At 47.7% G+C, this 19,576-nt stretch overlaps 1 protein-coding gene across 1 annotated transcript in view; it reads left to right on the plus strand.

The window, feature by feature from the left end:
- Nucleotides 1-19,576, plus strand: part of LOC139265921 (spermatogenesis-associated protein 16-like) — a 281,978-nt gene that overhangs the window by 261,117 nt on the left and 1,285 nt on the right. The gene's annotated exons all lie outside the window — the stretch shown is intronic.

Here is a 19,576-nt window from a genome sequence, read left to right on the forward strand (position 1 = left end):
CTCCATTAAATGGTATGCCATCACACTGCTCCAGGGGCTGCTCACCTTTTATGGCAGCCCCGACCTGCAAGAAAACACCAGCACCAGATTGGGGCCATAAAAGACGAGCGGCCCCTGGACAGCATCAATGTACTGGTCAGGTGGGCGGAATAGTGGCAAATGGAATTGAATCCGGATAAGTACGAGGTAATGCATTTGGGGAGGTCCAACAAGGCAAGGAAATACACATTAAATGCTACGACACTGAAAAGTGTAGAAGAATAAAAGGGACCTTGGAGTGCAGGTCCACAGATCCCTAAAGGTAGCTGGCCAGGTAGATGAAGGTAGTTAAGAAAGCATATGGAATACGTGCCTTTATTAATCGAGGCATGGAATACAAGAACAAGGAGGTTATGCTTGAACTGTATAAAACACTGGTTAGGCCACAGCTAGAGTACTGTGTATAGTTACAGGAAAGATGTGATTGCACTGGAAAGGGTGTTGTTAAGTATCGAATAACTCCACGAGGCTAAGTACGGTGAGCTAGTTCAGGCATGACCTTATTTCAGTTTGTTTATTCTCAAAGTAAGGATTCAACATGGCTGCCAACATTAGATACACGGCTTGCACATGTCTGCCAGTGACCATTAGGACTCCGACAATCGTGCCCTCCGGTGGCAGGTAAAACCCAGTTAACATACATAACATCATTCCCCCCAAGTCCTTGGTACAGGTTGTATTTACAAGTTGAGACGGTCCGGGGCTTTCCGCTTCCTGATTGATCTTCTCAGTTCGAACCCAAGCTTGGGTGAGTTAGTAGGACCATTGCTGCATTGCGGAGCAGTCGGTCTGACAGGACTGTCGGGGATGGTAGGTTTGTCTTCATGAATGGCACAAGTGTGAACTGATGGTTGGATAGGTGTTGGTTGGTCATTGATGATGCAACCTCCATTATGTTCTGGGTCGTCTGTGGATTTGGTCGATGTGCCTCTTGCACATTTGCCATTTAACAGTTTGACTACAAACATCCTGTTCCCCTCCTTGGCCAAAACCTTGCCAGCAACCCATTCTGGACCATGACCATAATTCATGACAAACACAGGGTCATGAACAGCAATGTCATGTGATACGGCCGCGCGATCGTGGTATCATTGCCTTCTGGTTTCGACATGATCATTGAGATTCGGGTGTACAAGGGAGAGCCTGGTTTTGAGACCTCTCTTCATTAACAGCTCGGCAGGAGGGACCCCGGTGAGCGAGTGGGGTCTCTCATCCAGTAACTGAGCAGAATGCGGGACAAGTGGGTCTGTAGAGAGCATTTTAGGCTCTGCTTAATGGTTTGGACAGCCCGCTCCGCTTGACTGTTAGACGCGGATTTGAAAGGGGCAGACCTGACATGCTTGATGCCATTACGGGTCATAAACACAGTCCGTTGTCACTGACAAAGACGTCAGGCAGACCATGGGTGGCGAACATGGTCCGGAGGCTTTCAGTAGTGGCTGTGGACGTGCTGGATGACATGATTATGCATTCAATCCATTTGGAGTAAGCGTCCACTACCACTAAAAACATTTTGCTGAGAAAGAGGCCGGCAAAGTCTATGTGGATCCTTGATCACTGTTTGGATGGCCATGACCACATAGAAACATATAAACATAGAAAATAGGTGCAGGAGTAGGCCATTCGGCCCTCCGAGCCTGCACCACCATTCAATATCATGGCTGATCATTCCTTCAGTACCCCTTTCCTGCTTTCTCTCCATACCCCTTGATCCCTTTAGCCATAAGGGCCATATCTAACTCCCTCTTGAATATATCCAATGAACTGGCATCAACAACTCTCTGCGGCAGGGAATTCCACAGGTTAACAACTCTCTGAGTGAAGAAGTTTCTCCTCATCTCAGTCCTAAATGGCCTGCACCTTATCCTAAGACTGTGTCCCTTGGTTCTGGACTTCCCCAACATCGGGAACATTCTTCCCGCATCTAACCTGTCCAGTCCCGTCAGAATTTTATATGTTTCTATGAGATCCCCTCTCATCCTTCTAAACTCGAGAGTTTAAAGGCCCAGTTGATCCAGTCTCTCCTCATATGTCAGTCCAGCCATCCCTGGAATCAATCTGGTGAACCTTCACTGCACTCCCTCAGTAGCAAGAAAGTCCTTCCTCAGATGAGGAGACCAAAACTGAACACAATATTCCAGGTGGGGCCTCACCAAAGCCCTGTACAACTGCAGTAAGATTTCCCTGACCCTATACTCAAATCCCTTTGCTATGAAGGCCAACATACCATTTGCCTTCTTCACCTGCCTGCCAACTGTCAAGGACCAATGAACCAAGACACCCAGGTCCCGCTGCACCTCCCCTTTTCCTAATCTGCCGCCATTCAGATAATATACTGCCTTCGTGTTTTTGCCCCCAAAGTGGATAACCTCATTATACTGCATCTGCCATATATTTGCCCATTCGCCTAACCTGTCCAAGTCACCCTGCAGCCTCTTAGCGTCCTCCTCACAGCTCACACCGCCACCCAGTTTAGTGTCATCTGCAAACTTGGAGATATTACATTCAATTCCATCATCTAAATCATTAATATATATTGTAAAGAGCTGAGGTCCCAGCACCGAGCCCTGCGGCACTCCACTAGTCACGGTCTGCCATTCTGAAAAGGACCTGTTTATCCCGACTCTTTGCTTCCTGTCTGCCAGCCAGTTCTCTATCCACATCAGTACATTACCCCCAATACCATGTGCTTTGATTTTGCATACCAATCTCTTGTGTGGGTCCTTGTCAAAAGCCTTTTCAAAGTCCAAATACACCACATCCACTGGTTCTCCCTTGTCCACTCTACTAGTTACATCCTCAAAAAATTCCAGAAGATTTGTCAAGCATGATTTCTCTTTCATAAATCCATGTTGACTTAGACCAATCCTATCACTGCTTTCCAAATGCGCTGCTATTTCATCCTTAATGATTGATTCCAACATTTTCCCCACTACTGATGTCAGGCTAATCGGTCTATAATTACCCGTTTTCTCTCTCCCTCCTTTTTTTAAAAAGTGGTGTTACATTAACAACCCTCCAGTCCATAGGAACTGATCTAGAGTCGATAGACTGCTGGAAAATTATCACCAATGCATGCACTATTTCTAGGGCCACTTCCTTAAGTACTCTGGGATGCAGACTAACAGGCCCTGGGGATTTATCGGCCTTCCATCCCATCAATTTCCCAAACACAATTTCCTGACTAATAAGGATTTCCTTCAGTTCCTCCTTCTCACTAGACCCTCGGTCCCCTAGTATTTCCGGAAGGTTATCTGTGTCTTCCTTCGTGAAGACAGAACCAAAGTATTTGTTCAGTTGGTCTGCCATTTCTTTGTTGCCCATTATAAATTCACCCGAATCCGACTGCAAGAGACCTACGTTTGTCTTCACTAATCTTTTTCTCTTCACATATCTATAGAAGCTTTTGCAGTCCTTTTTTATGTTTCCGGCAAGCTTCCTCTAATACTCTATTTTCCCCCTCTTAATTAAACCCTTTTGTCCTCCTCTGCTGAATCCTAAATTTCTCCCAGTCCTCCGGTTTGCTGCTTTTTCTGGCTAATTTGTATGCCTCTTCCTTGGATTTAACACTATCCTTAATTTCCCTTGTTAGCCACGGTTGAGCCACCTTCCCCGTTTTATTTTTACTCCAGACAGGGATGTACAATTGTTGAAGTTCGTCCATATGATCTTTAAAGGTTTGCCATTGCCTATCCACCATCAACCCTTTAAGTATCATTTGCCAGTCTAATTTAGCCAATTCGCGCCTCATACCGTCAAAGTTACCTTTCCTTAAGTTCAGGACCCTAGTTTCTGAATTAACTTTGTCACTCTCTATCTTAAAGAATTCTACCATATTATGGTCACTCTTCCCCAAGGGACCTCGCACAACAAGATTGCTAATTAGTCCCTTCTCATTACCAGCTCTCTGGTTGGTTCCTCAACATATTGGTCGAGAAAATCATCCCTAATACACTCCAGGAAATCCTCCTCCACCGCATTGCTACCAGTTAGGTTATCCCAATCAATATGTAGATTAAAGTTGCCCATGATTACTGCTGTACCTCTATTGCACACATCCCTTATTTCTTGTTTGCGGCTGAGCAGAGCTCAGCGGAGCCTCCACGGGTGCATTACTCAGTTGCATGCAACTAATGTATGCAAGACTCCAAGTCCGAGTCAATGCCGGGCCACCAAACGTGAGACCTGGCAACGGCCTTCATCATGACAATGCCTGGGTGGGGACTGTGTAAATCTCGCATAAAAGTTTCCCTGCCTTTTTTTGGCATAACAACACGATTACCCCATAACAGACAATCAGACTGAATAGACAATTCATCTTTGCGGCAGTGATAAGACTTAATTTCATCCTGCATTTCCCTGGGAATGACAGACCAATTTCCGTTTAGGACACGCCTTTTTACACATAACAGTACAGGATCCTGGCTGGTCCATGTCCTAATTTGGCGAGCCGTGACGGGTGACCACTCGCTCTTGAAGGCATCCATGACCAACAGCAAGTCTCCGGGCTGTGGCATTTCCACCCCAGTTGTGGGTAGCCGGCTAAGCACATCTGCACAGTTTTCAGTGCCTGGTCTGTGACAGATGACATAATCATAAGCGGATAATGGCTGTGCCCATCTTTGGATGCGGGATGAGGCATTGGTGTTTATACCTTTACTCTCAGAAAACAATGAAATGAGCAGCTTGTGGTCTGTTTCAAGCTCAAACCAAAGCCCAAACAGGTATTGGTGCATTTTCCTAACCCCATATATGCATGCTAAAGTCTCTTTCTCTACCATACGATAGGCTCTTTCAGCCTTAGACAGACTTCTGGATGCGTATGCAACTGGTTGGAGTTTGCCTGATATATTTGTGTGCTCCAGCAAGCCACTGACCCCATATGATGAGGCGTCGCAGGCCAACACTAACCACTTACATGGGTCATAGTGTACCAGTAATTTATTGGAACATAGCAGGTTCCTGGCCTTCTCAAAGGCTCTGTCTTGAGATTTACCCCAAACCCAGTCATTACCCTTTCGCAGCAACATGTGCAGTGGCTCTAGCAACGTGCTCAAACTAGATAGAAAGTTACCGAAATAGTTGAGAAGATCCAGGAACGAACACAGCTTCGTCACACTCTGGGGTCTGGCTGCATTCTTGATGGCCTCTGTCTTCGAGTCCGTAGGCCTGATGCTGTCTGCTGCAATCTTTCTCCCCAGGAATTCAACTTCTGGTGCCATGAAAACGCACTTGGAGCATTTTACCCCGAGTCCCACTCTGTCCAGACGACTTAGAACCTCTTCCAGGTTGTGCAGGTGTTCGGTGGCATTGCGACCGGTGATCAGGATGTCATCTTGGAACACGATGGTTCTTGGGACGGACTTCAGCAAACTCTCCATGTTTTTCTGAAATATGGCTGCTGCCGAGCGAATTCCGAAAGGGCATCTGTGGTATATAAACAGCCCTTTGTGCGTGTTGATGCATGTCAGATTTTTTGAAGATTCAACCAGCTCCTGTGTCATGCAAGCGGAGGTCAGGTCCAATTTGGTGAACGACTTCCACCCCGCTAGTGTTGCAAACAAGTCATCGGCCTTGGGTAACGGGTACTGATCCTGTATCAAGACTCAGTTGATCGTTACCTTGTAGTCGCCACAGATCCTGATCGTGCCATCACTTTTCAACACCATAACAATTGGACTGGCCCATTCGCTGAACTCGACTGGTGATATGATTCCTTCCCGTTGACGTCTTTCCAGTTCAATCTCAACCTTCTCCCTCATCATGCACGGAACCGCCCGAGCCTTGTGGTGGACGGGTCTTGCATCCGGGCTTAGGTGGATCTGCACCTTGGCTCCCGTGAAGTTGCCGATGCCTGGTTCGAAGAATGAGTAAACTTGCTCAGCACTTGAGCACACTAAGCGTCATCCACTGATAAGGCTTTAATATCATTCCAGTTTTATTTAATTTTCTCAAGCCAACTCCTGATGAACAACATTGGGCCATTGCCTGGAATGATCCACAACGATAAATCATGCACAGCTCCATCATACAATACCTTTACTACCACGCTGCCAATGACTGGTATGAGTTCTTTGGTGTAGGTACGCAGCTTCGCATTGATTGGGCTTAGTTTGGGTCTTTTTGCCTTAGTGTCCCACAGCTTTTCGAAAGCCCTCTGGCTCATTATTGACTGAGTCGCACCTGTGTCCAATTCCATGGATACTGGAACCCCATTTCATTTAACTTCCAGCATTATCGGAGGATTTTGGTAAAAGAATGTACTCCATACACTTCTTCGTCCTTTACCTCGGGTTGAGTTGCCTGTGCCGCTTGATCCATGCTGGATCGATCATCCTCAGCCATGTGGTATGTCGCAGCACGCTTGCTCGGTTGTGGACACATTCGCTGAAGGTGCCCCATTGTTGCACAACCTTTGCACACATATTGCTTGAATCGGCATTGATGGGCCTGATAATAGCCCCCGCAACACCAACAAGGTGAGATTTGATTCACCCCCGATGGCGGACTTTGAGCAGCTACAGGTTGTACGAACGTGGACGAGTCGGCCCTGCCATGTGCAGCTCTGCCTGCCGACATTATTTTATGCACAGTACTTGCCGGTAAGTTTCAACGCTGGGAAGATATTGATTTTGAGTTTTCGTCCGTGGACATGCATGCCTGTGCGATCATCATGATGGCCCTGCTCAGGTCTAGAGATTCAGCAGCCAGCAACTTTCAAAGGATGACCTCGTGGCCAATGCCAAACACGAAAAAGTCCCTCAGCGTTTCCTCCAATGCAGCTCCAGAGTTGCACGGCCCAGCGAGACGTCTCAGGTCAGCGACAAATTCCGTCATGTCCTGGCCCTCAGAGCGAATGTGTGTATAGAAACGATATCTCGCCATGATGATGCTTTCCTTCGGTTTAAAGTGGTTCCAAATCAGGGTACACAATTCAACGCAAGTCTTATCCGTTGGTCGAGTCAGAGAGAGTAGATTCTTGATAAGGCCATAAATATTTAACCCACAAACGTTGAGGAGAACCGCCCTGGCGCTTAATTGCGTTTTTGGTTCCTTCCAATCCGTTGGCTACGAAGTACTGGTCGAGGTGATCAGTGAAATCCTCCCAGTCTTCCCCTTCCACGAATCTCTCCAAAATTCCAACAGACATGGTTGCATGAAAGTTCATATTTTTAACCCGTCGCCAATTGTTAAGTATCGAATAACTCCACGAGGCTAAGTACGGCGAGCTAGTTCAGGCATGACCTTACTCCAGTTTATTTATTCTCAAAGTGAGGATTCAACATGGCTGCCAACATTATATACACGGCTTGCACGTGTCTGCCAGCGACCATTAGGACTCCAACAGTCACGCCCTCTGGTGGCAGGTAAAACCCAGTTAACATACATAACAGGTTCAGAGGAGATTTATAAGATGTTGCCTGGACTGGAGAATTTTGGCTATGAGGAAAGATTGGAGATGCTGGGTTTGTTTTCTTTGGAACAGGGGAGGCTAAGGGGAGACATAATTAAGGTGTATAAAATTATGAGGGGCTTGGATAGAGTGGATAGGAAGGACCTGTTTCCCTTGGCAGAGGGGTCAACAACCAGTGGGCATAGATTTAAAGTAATTGGGGGTGGTGTGGAGGGTTAGAGGAGATAGGAGGGGACATTTCTTCACGCAGAAGGTAGTGGGGGTCTGGAACTCACTGCCTGAAAGGGTGGTAGAGGCAGATACCATCACCACTTTTTAAAATACTTGGATGTGCACTTAAAGTGCCGTAACCTACAGGGCTACAGACCAAGAGATGGAAAATGGGATTAGGCTGGATAGCTCTTGGTCGGCTGGCATGGACACGATGGGCCGAAATGGCCTCCTTCCGTGCTGTAAATTTCTATGATTCTATGAATACGGTTCTGCTGCTGCTGATGGCCCACAGTGCCTCATGGATGCCCAGTTTTGAGCGGTTAGATCTGTTCTGAATCCATACCCATTTAGTAGGCTGATGGTGTCCTCAGTGTGAAGACGGGACTTCGTCTCCACAAGGACTGTGTGGCGGTTACTGCTACCAATACTGTCATGGACAGATGGATCTGCGACAGTTAGATTGGCGAGAACTAGGTTGTGGGTTTTTCCGTCGTGTTGGTTCTCACCACCTGTCGCAGGCCGAGTCTGACAGCTATGTCCTTCAGGACTCAGCCAGATGGGTCAGTAGTGGTGCTACCGAGCTATTCTTAGTGATGAACATTGGAGTCCATCACCCATGGTACGTTCTGTGCCTTTGCTACCCTCAGCGCTGCCAAGTGGTGTTCAACATGGAAGAGTACTGATTCATCAGCAGCTTCTTCTTCTTCTTTCGTATGGTAGTATAAAGCAAATTAAATGTTAATATTGAAGTTGGATATCCAGGCTAAAGCTTTGGTGTAACAGCATGGATATCTTGTAGGCTGCCTGGAAATTTCATCTGAGGGCAGTGCTCAATGTGCTCCGGGGTCTGATTAGGAGCTCCACAATCGCATGATGGGGATGCTTTAATTTTCCACCCATGGAGAAGGTGGCAGCATCTACCATGACCAGTTTGGTTGATGGTTGTCCATTTGCGAGGAAGGTTTGATCCTTCAGGTTATACTGTGGGGTCCTCTATAAGGAATCCATTCTGTATGTCGCACTTCTTCCAAGGATTTCACCATCGGCCATCAAGGCTGAGGGGAGATCACTGAAGGGCTTCGGCAACGGTCCCAAATGGCCTTCAAGATTTGAGACGGGTTGGTCTAGGTTGTTCCAAGTTGGCCTGGATCAGCATGTCTTTGCTGGTGTAACAGTTGTATTCTCTGGAGACTGCATATTCGCGGCATAGGTGTGGTGGTGCGATATTTGCAAGCACGGGCAGCCAAGATGTTGTGTCAATAAAAGCGTCTCGGTGATAATTCTCATAGTAGAATTCAACTGCATATTAACGATTTGACATGCGGACTTGATAGCTATGCCAGAGAGCAGTACTCCGCTGTAACGTACACCAGGGCAAGTGCTGCTGTACGGAGGTTTGTGGATTCGGCGAGTTTATGGATCAAGTTGACCCTACTCTTTAGTTTCTTCCCAAGGTTCTGGAGATGTTGTCTATATGATAGAGTGCGATCAAGCGTGACTCCTAAATAGATGGAGTTTTTGGCATTTACCGCTCTGCCGCAAAAGGAGACTTTCAAAGCTTGGTTTGCTTGATGGGTGTTGAGGTGGAATGTTGAGGCGACTGTCTTTTGCGGGTTTGGCTGGAGTCACCATCGGCGGAAGTAGGCCTCCATTCTCTGTAAATCATTGGTCAGGGTCTCTTCGGTGATGGACAGATTAGTGTTTTGTGTGGCGAAGGCAATGTCATCAGCATATACGAACTTGCGGGCAGATCACTGGTGTAAACCTTGAATAACATGGGTGTCAGGACAGAATGCTGTGGGAGTCCGTTGTTCAATGTCCTATATCTGCTCTTCTGGGTGCCAAAGTACACACGGAAGCGTCAGTTGCTAAGCATGGAGTTGAGAAGATGGATCGTTGTCCTGCAGGGTAAAATGGTGGAGAGCTTGACAAGCAGTCCATGCTTTTGTCATTGTCATATTCCGCTGACAGCTCCACAAGTGCTATGATAGTCTTGAGCTGGCGCTGAAAGCCTACTTCGATGTGTATTGTTAAAGCTGTCACTTGGTCGCAACAGTTACAGCCGCTACGAAAGCCTGCTTGCTCCTTAGGAATGGTTGGGTCGATGATGGGGGCTTGTCTGTGGAATAATAGCCTCTCCAGCACTTTATAACAAGTGCAAAGTAAGGAGATTGAGCAGTAGCTGGAGGCTTCACAAGCATTCCTCCCCTGCTTCAGGAGGGCAATTATTTTAGTCTCGCCCCCGCCGCCCAAATAGGTGGAATTTTGCCAATTACCAGTATCTAAGAAGAAGGAAGTCAACCATCTCTTCACTTTGGATCCCAGTGTTTTTAAGAATTGTGGGTAAACACTATCTGGACCAGCAGCTTTTCCAGATTTGGTTGCCGACAGGGCTGAGTTTAGTTCGTCCAAGGTGAATGGATCAGACGTAGTTGCCGATCTTGGTGCTGTCAAGTTTGTCGAAACTTGCCGCTTTATCTGCCGCCAAAAATCTTTGTCCATTGGAGCCTTTGATGTTTGTATCAAGTGGGATGCAATGGCGTCCGCATTGATGGTCATCCTGTGTTGAGGCGGGGTTTGCCAAGTTGACGGAGCAGGATCTATGCTTTCTTGCTGGAGTGAGTGAAGTTAGACTTCTCCATAAGGCTCCTCCATCTTTCATGTCTCGCTGAGTTCAAGGATTCCAGCAATGTGGTGGCTGTGTTCTTATTCAGCGACTACTCCTGGTAGAGAGCTTCGCTTTCTTCCATCCAACAAGGAACATATTCATCAGCGGAGGAAGGGCGGTAGATGGTAATCAGCAGGAAGTTTCCTTGCCCATGTTTTGCCCGATGCCACGAGACTTCAGAGGGTCTGAAATCAATGTTGAGGACTCCCAGGATTACTCTATCCTGACTGTATACCACTGTGCCGCCACCTCTGGTGGGTCTGTCCTGCCAGAGGTACAGGACATACCCAGGCTAGGTGTGCCTTTGTTGTGTCCGGTGCCTAGGCCAATGCCTGGTGGTCTGTTCAGTTTTATTCGTAGTATACTTCTTTGTAGCAGTTTGATGCAACCAAGTGGCTTGCTACGCCATTTTAGAGGGCAGTTAAGAATCAACCACATTGCTGTGGATCTGGAGTCGCATGTAGGCCAGATCAGGTAAGGACAGCAGATTTACTTCCCTAAAGGACATTAGTGAACCAAATGGATTTTTACAACAATCCAGTAGTTTCATGGACACCATTACTAATACTAGCTTTCTATTCCAGATTTATTTAATTAACTGAATTTAAATTCCCCAGCTGCCGTGGTGTGATTTGAACTCATGTCTCTAGATCATTGGTCCAGGTCTCTCGCTTACTAGTCCAGTAACATAACCACTATGCTGATGTACATCTTATACACAATATTTCAATCCTATATTTTCAGATTGAATGGCTGAATTTAAAGTGGATGTTCGCCATCCACCCTAAAAAATGGGGCATTTAAACATATAATAAATAAATATATCTAGACAACCTATATTAACCACTCAGTACAGGGGCATCTTTCTGCCATAGTTTAAACAAGATTTAATTCTAGAGCACTAAGGATCTGGTGTCAGGAGCATCTAACCTGTATATTTGTTCCAGTCAAGAAATGATTCTTCACCAATGCTTTGGCTGTATCTTTCATAAAAAAGGAATATTTGAGATCCCACTGTCCAGTAGCCTGCTGTCCTTGTGAAGTTAGACATGGCATCAATAATGATCATTTCTCACGTGTACAGAATTCAACACTTTGAGAAAATGCTCCTTTATGTTATCTCATATTGGCATAGTCTCTGGAAACGAACTACTTTTTCTCTGATGCTAATCCAACCAAAATTTGAAACCTCACCATCAGCAAATATTAGCATCAATGCCTTCATCATGCTCAGCAATTTTAGTGGGTGCAGCCAATTCGGCTATGCATGACATGCGGTGATGGGGATTATCCAGGTTAACAGTTAGTCCAGCCTTTGCGCATATCTATGCCATTGAGCGTATTGTCACAACCTCCCTTGAGAATTGATGCCTCTGTATGCACGAATCTTCATCAAAGCAAGGTATGTTCCTCTCTACTCTGCAGACAGCCTGAGAACATCTCTCATACAGCTTGACGTGCTTAGCATCTCTCTTCCCCCAAGTATCTCAGATCAGGGGATTCCCATTGAGAAACTCATGGATGGGTTCAAAAAAATTCAAGCAATTGCTGCAACGGCTAGTGAGGATTGAAGTCTTGGAGGAAAAAAAAACTGGGCCATAAATGCCTAAAACTGTTCAGTGAATCTTCTTACTGGCCCTTTAAACTTACTTCCCCTACACATCTCATCACCCAGCAATCCTGGATGCCCATTTGTATGGGAATGACTTGTAAGTGCTGTTGGCACTGTGTAAAGTGCCAGAAAAAAAACACAGTAGATATTACTGTGTTACACCTGTGTAATTTCATTATGATGAAGCTCTACCTCTTTCTTGCACCTGCACCAGAAAAGTGTGTCAAGCACAAGAGGTAGAGACCCAACGGTATAGATTTCCACTTATTCTTGCATGTTATAATGCTCCGTGAACTGGCACACATAGGACATTCATCATCATCATCGGCAGTCTCTCGGAATCGAGGAAGACTTGCTTCCACTCTTAGAATGAGTTCTTAGGTAGCTGAACAGTCCAATACGAGAGCCACATTCCCTGCCACAGGTGGGACAGACAGACAGTCGTTGAGGGTAAGGGAGGGTGGGACAGGTTTGCCGCACGCTCTTTCCGCTGCCTGCGCTTGTTTTCTTCATGCACTCGGCGATGAGACTCGAAACGCTCAGTGCCCTCCTGGATGCACTTCCTCCACTTAGGGCGGTCTTTGGCCAGGGACTCCCAGGTGTCGGTGGGGATGTTGCACTTTATCAGGGAGACTTTGAGAGTGTCCTTGTAACATTTCCTCTGTCCACCTTTGGCTCGTTTGCCATGAGGGAGTTCCGAGTAGAGCGCTTGCTTTGGGAGTCTCGTGTCTGCCATGCAGACAATGTGGCCTGCCCAGCGGAGCTGATCAAGTGTGGCCAGTGCTTCAATGCTGGGGATGTTGGCCTGGTCAAGGATGCTGATGTTGGTGCGTCTGTCCTCCCAGAGAATTTGTAGGATCTTGCAGAGGCATTGTTGGTGATATTTCTCCAGCGACTTGAGGTGTCTACTGTACATGGTCCATGTCTCTGAGCCATACAGGAGGGCGGGTATTACTACAGTCCTGTAGACCATGAGCTTGGTGGTAGATTTGAGGGCCTGATCTTCGAACACTCTTTTTCTCAAGCTGCCAAAGGCGGCGCTAGTTCACTGGAGGCAGTGTCGAATCTCCTCATCAATGTCTGCTTTTGTTGATAAGAGGCCCCCGAGGTATGGGAAATGGTCCACGTTGTCCAGGGCCGCGCCAAAGACTGCCCAAAGTGGAGGAAGTGCATCCGGGAGAGCGCTGAGTGCTTGATGACTGAGGGGCAGTGCTGTGCGACGAGGACAGGCTGGTAGAGGACCTTTGTCTGAAGGATATTTAACGCAAGGGCCATGCTTTCATACGCCTCAGTAAATACATTGTCTATGTCCTGGAGTTCAGCCTCTGCATGTGTGCAGACGCAGGTATCGTCCGCGTACTGTAGCTCGATGACAGAGGTTGGGCTGGTCTTGGAACTGGCCTGGAGACGGCGAAGGTTGAACAGCTTCCCACTGGTTCTGTAGTTTAGTTCCACTCCAGCGGGGAGCTGGTTGACTGAGGTAGAGCATGGCAGCGAGGAAGATTGAAAAGAGGGTTGGGGCGATGACGCAGCCTTGTTTGACCCCAGTCTGGATGTGGATTGGGTCTGTAATGGATCTATTGGTGAGCCGATGAGCCTCCGACCAGGCGACCGGGACATCACCCCACCCTCCAGTGACGAGCCTTCATCACTCCAGCGGCGGGCCTCCATCCTCCCAGTGGTGATCGAGCCTCTCCTCCTAAATGACGGCTGCACCTCTCCTTCCCCACTGGTGAATTGACCTCTCCTAACTGGTGAGCATCATGGCTGTGACTCTTCCACTCTCCCACTCCTTACTGACCTCCCACCCGAACTCCAGCGGACCATTGACTCTCCTAATGCCTGCCCCCTGTAATGTATGTACATAAGGTCTGCCCACCACCATGGGGCACTACTGTCAGAGGTCCTCGGGTCATAGACACACTCGTGCTGGGCCCGGTATATAACCTAAACTTCACCTTTGTATCTTCACTTCTGGAAGCCATTAAAGACTGACACCTAGTCACTGGCTTACAGTATGGAGTTCATTATAACATTTCATACACCACAACTGGCAACGAGGCAAATATCAACCCCCGTAAAAGTATGGCGAGCACAGCACGATCGAATACTGTTGGAATTCTCAAGAGATTCAATGAGGGAGAGGATTGGGGAGATTTCACGGATTGTCTTGACCAGTATTTCGTGGCAAATGACCTAAACAAAGACGAGGATGCAGAGAAGTGCAGGGCAGTTCTTCTCACCGTCTGTGGCCCCACGATCTATGCATTCATTAAGAATCTGCTCTCACCCACTCTTCCTCCAGAAAAGGATTACGAAGAACTGTGTGCTCTAGTTCTGGAACACCTTAAACCCGTGAAAGGAATCCTCATATCCAGATATCGCTTCTATACGCATGTTTGTCCAGAAGGCCAGGATACAGCGGCATTTGTTGCCGACCTGAGACGTCTTGCAGAACCTTGCAAATTTGGGCCTGCGCTTGAAGCCATGCTGCGAGACTTTTTCGTGATTGGGGTCAACCACAAGGCAATCTTAAGTAAGCTGCTGGCAAGGTCATCACCATTGACAGGCTTGCATGTCTATGCAGAAAAGCACGAAGCAGATATCGCAACAAAACAGGAACTCTACGGTAAGTACTATGTACAAAATTATATCGACGGCTGGTAGAGCTGCACATGGCAGGGCCGACTCAACTACGTCTGCAAGACCGGGAGCTACTCAAAGTTCGCTATCGAGGGCCTACTCGACCGCGTATGCGAGAACGGGAGCCGCTCAAAGTTCGCCATCGAGGGCCTACTCGGCTACGTATGTGAGAACGGGTGCCGCTCAAAGCCTGCCATTGGGCGCAAATTCGAGTTCAACGTGTTGGCAGTGAGGGTGCAATCACCGACCCCATCAGTGCCACTTCAGGCAGCATGTATGCAGAGGGTGTGCAAAGACGGGGCATCTTCAGTGGATGTGTCCGCAGTGGAGCAAGCGAGCTGCGACACACCACGTGGATGATCAATTCAGCGTGGATCTGGTGATGCAGCCCGAGACATGAGAGAGCTCTGAGGAGGAAGTGTATAGCGTACATGCATTCCCAACCGCTAATGAGGGAGGTAAAATTAAAAGGCGTGCCGGTATCCATGGAATTAGACATAGGTGCGAGTCAATCGATAATGAGCCAGAGGACTTTTGAAAAGCTGTGGGAGACCAAGGCAGAGAGACCCAAGCTGAGTCCGATAAATGTGAAGTTGCGTATCTACACCAAAGAGCTCATACCAGTGATTGGTAGTGCAGTAGTAAGAGTGTCGTACGAGGGAGTGGTTCATGATCTACCGTTATGGATTTTCCCGGGCAATGGCCCATCGTTATTCAGCAGGAGCTGGCTCGAGAAAATAAAATGGAAATGCTACGATATCAAAGCTTTGTCATCAGTGGATGATGATTTGCGTGCTCAAGTGCTGAGCAAATTTCCCTCACTGTTTGAACCGGGAATTGGCAGCGTCAAGGGAGCCAAGGTGTAGATTTACCTAGGCCCAGATGCAAGGCCTATTCATCACAAGGCCAGGGCGGTCCCGCACATGATGAGAGAAAAGGTCGAGCTCGAATTAGACAGGCTACAACGCGAGGGGGTCATCGCACCGGTCGAATTTAATGAATGGGCCAGTCCCATTCTTCCAGTGTTAAAGAGCGACGGCACGGTCAGGATTTGTGGAGACTACAAGATCATGATCAACCAAGTTTCAAAACAAGATCAGTACGCGCTACGGAAAGCTGATGACATAGAAACATAGAAAATAGGTGCAGGAGTAGGCCATTCTAGCCTGCACCGCCATTCAATGAGTTCATGGCTGAACATGCAACTTCAGTACCCCATTCCTGCTTTCTCACCATACCCCTTGATCCTCCTAGTAGTAAGGACTTCATCGAACTCCTTTTTGAATATATTTAGTGAATTGGCCTCAACAACTTTCTGTGGTAGAGAATTCCACAGGTTCACCACTCTCTGGGTGAAGAAATTCCTCCTCATCTCGGTCCTAAATAGCTTACCCCTTATCCTTAGACTGTGTCCCCTGGTTCTGGACTTCCCCAACATTGGGAACATTCTTCCTGTCAAACCCCGTCAGAATTTTAAACGTTTCTATGAGGTCCCCTCTCATTCTTCTGAACTCCAGTGAATACAAGCTCAGTTGATCCAGTCTTTCTTGATAGGTCAGTCCCGCCATCCCGGGAATCAGTCTGGTGAACCTTCGCTGCACTCCCTCAATAGCAAGAATGTCCTTCCTCAGGTTAGGAGACCAAAACTGTACACAATACTCCAGGTGTGGCCTCACCAAGGCCCTGTACAACTGTAGCAACACCTCCCTGCTCCTGTACTCAAATCCCCTCGCTATGAAGGCCAACATGCCATTTGCTTTCTTAACTGCCTGCTGTACCTGCATGCCAACCTTCAATGACTGATGTACCATGACACCCAGGTCTCTTTGCACCTCCCCTTTTCCTAATCTGTCACCATTCAGATAATAGTCTGTCTCTCTGTTTTTACCACCAAAGTGGATAATCTCACATTTATCCACATTATACTTCATCTGCCATGCATTTGCCCACTCACCTAACCTATCCAAGTCGTTCTGCAGCCTCATAGCATCCTCCTCGCAGCTCACACTGCCACCCAACTTAGTGTCATCCGCAAATTTGGAGATACTACATTTAATCCCCTCGTCTAAATCATTAATGTACAGTGTAAACAGCTGGGGCCCCAGCACAGAACCTTGCGGTACCCCACTAGTCACTGCCTGCCATTCTGAAAAGTCCCCATTTACTCCTACTCTTTGCTTCCTGTCTGACAACCAGTTCTCAATCCATGTCAGCACACTACCCCCAATTCCATGTGCTTTAACTTTGCACATTAATCTCTTGTATGGGACCTTGTCGAAAGCCTTCTGAAAGTCCAAATATACCACATCAACTGGTTCTCCCTTGTCCACTCTACTGGAAACATCCTAAAAAAATTCCAGAAGATTTGTCAAGACCTGTTTGCAATGTTAGCTGGGGGAAAATCGGTCACCAAATTGGATCCAATGCCGACCTACATGACACAGGAACTGGTTGAATCATCAAAGAACTTTATATGCATCAACACACACAAAGGACTGTTTATTTACAACCGGTCCCTTTTGGCATTCATTCGGCGGCAGCCATATTTCAGATAAGCATGGAGAGCCTATTGAAATCCGTCCCCAGGACCATGGTGTTTGAAGACGACATCCTAGTGACGGGTCGTGACACCACCGAGCACCTGCACAATCTGGAAGAGGTTCTGCATCGTCTGGACAAAGTGGGACTCAGGCTGAAACGTTCGAAGTGCATTTTCATGGCACTAGATGTCGAATTCCTTGAACGAAAGATTGCTGCAGACGGAATCAGGCCTACAGATGCGAAAACAGAGGCCATCAAAAATGCGTCCAGGCCCCAGAATGTGACGGAGCTGCGTTCGTTCCTGGGTCTTCTCAACTACTTCGGTAACTTCTTAGCCAAATTGAGCACAATATTAGAGCCTTTGCACAAGCTGCTCAGGAAAGGAGACAACTGGGTGTGGGGTGAACTTCAAGACAGAGCCTGAGAGAAGGTTCGAAATCTGATGTGTTCCCACAGACTACTGGTACTGTATGACCCATGCAAGCGTCTAGTTTTGACCTGTGATGCGTCGTCCTACGGGGTCGGCTGCACACTCCAGCAAGCCAATGAGTCAGACAAACTGCAACCAGTTGCATACGCAACTCGAAGCCTGTCCAAGGCAGAAAGAGCCTATGGCATGGTAGAGAAAGAGGCTTTAGCATGTGTTTATGGGGTAAAGAAAATGCACCAGTACCTGTTTGGGCTTCGCTTTGAGCTGGAAACCGATCACAAGCCGCTTATATCGTTGATCTCGGAACATAAAGGTATCAATACCAACGTGTCGTCCCGCATCCAGAGCTGGGCGCTGACATTATCGGCCTATGATTGTGTCATTCGCCACAGAGCAGGCACCGACAACTGCGCTGGTGCATTGAGCCAGTTACCGTTGCCCACATCGGAGATGCAAATGCCAATGCCCACCATGGTCATGGATGCCTTTGAGAGTGAAGGGTTGCTGTCACTGCTCAACAAGTTAAGACCTGGACCAGCCAGGATCCGACCCTATCGGTTGTAAAACGTTGTGTTCTTAACGGGGACTGGTCAACCATCCCCAAGGAAATGGGTGATGAAACCAAACCGTACAGTCGTCGCAAAGTTGAGCTTTCCATTCAGTCCGACTGTTTACTGTAGGGTGATCGTGTTGTAATGCCCAAGAAAGGCAGGGCGAGATTTGTACGGGAGTTACATAGTACGCATGCCGGTATTGTCATGATGAAGGCCATCGCCAGGTCCCATGTTTGGTGGCCTGGCATGGACTCGGACTTAGAGTCATGCGTGCATCAGTGCAGTACTTGCATGCAGTTAGGCAATGCCCCAAAGGAAGCTCCACTCAGTCTGTGGTCATAGCCATCTAGAATCCACATCGACTTTGCGGGCCCCTTCCTCGGTAAAATGTTGTTTGTGGTGGTGGATGCATACTCCAAATGGATGGAATATGTGATCATGTCATCCAGCACTTCCTCTGCCACCATTGAGAACCTGGGAGCCATGTTTGCCACACATGGTCTGCCAGACATCGTTGTCAGCGACAACGGACCGTGTTTCACAAGCCTGGAGTTTCAAGAGTTCATGAAACGCAACGGCATAAAACACGTGAGATCAGCCCCGGTCAAACCCGCGTCCAATGGTCAAGCAGAGCGGACAGTTCAACCCATCAAGCAGAGCCTGAAACATGAATCTGACGGTTCCTTGCAGACACGCCTGTCACGCATACTGCTCAGTTACAGGACAAGGCCCCACACGCTCATCGGGGTCCTGCCTGCAGAACTATTGATAGAGAGGTCTCAAAACCAGGCTCTCTCTAGTCCATCCTGACCTTAACGATCATGTTGAAATCCCACGTCAGCGCCAGCAGTGGTATCACGACCGCGCCACAGTGTCACGCGACATATCTGTAAATGACCCAGTGTATGTACTTAACCATGGTCAAGGGCCCAAGTGGCTCCTGGGCAATGTTACGGATAAGGAGGGTAACCGGGTGTATATGGTTAAGCTCAAGAATGGGCAGATGTGCAGGAAACACATTGATCAAATCAAGCTAAGACACACTGACAAACCGAACAGTTGGAAGAAGACACCACGAGCTTAGACGACCAACCAACTCACATCCAGCCATCAGAAGATCCCACTGTGGTCAACGCCCAGCCCCAAGTCGTGAGAGACTCAGAAAGCACTGGTATTGTACTGAAGCGGTCAACCAGGGAGCGAAGGGTTCCAGATTATCTGAACTTGTGCCAAGAACTGGGGGGCAATGATGTAATGTATGTACTTAAGGTCTGCCCACCACCAGGGGTCACTACGGTCGGAGGTCCTAGGGTCATAGGTATAGTCGTGCTGGGCCCGGTTTATAACCTGAACTTCACCTTTAATGGCTTCCAGAAGTGAAGATACAAAGACTGACCAGATTACACCTAGTCACTGGCTCACAATACGGAGTTCATCGTATCATTTCATACACTACACCCCC

The sequence above is a fragment of the Pristiophorus japonicus genome, chromosome 6 (assembly GCF_044704955.1).
Source record: "Pristiophorus japonicus isolate sPriJap1 chromosome 6, sPriJap1.hap1, whole genome shotgun sequence".
In the NCBI taxonomy this organism is placed as follows: domain Eukaryota; kingdom Metazoa; phylum Chordata; class Chondrichthyes; family Pristiophoridae; genus Pristiophorus; species Pristiophorus japonicus.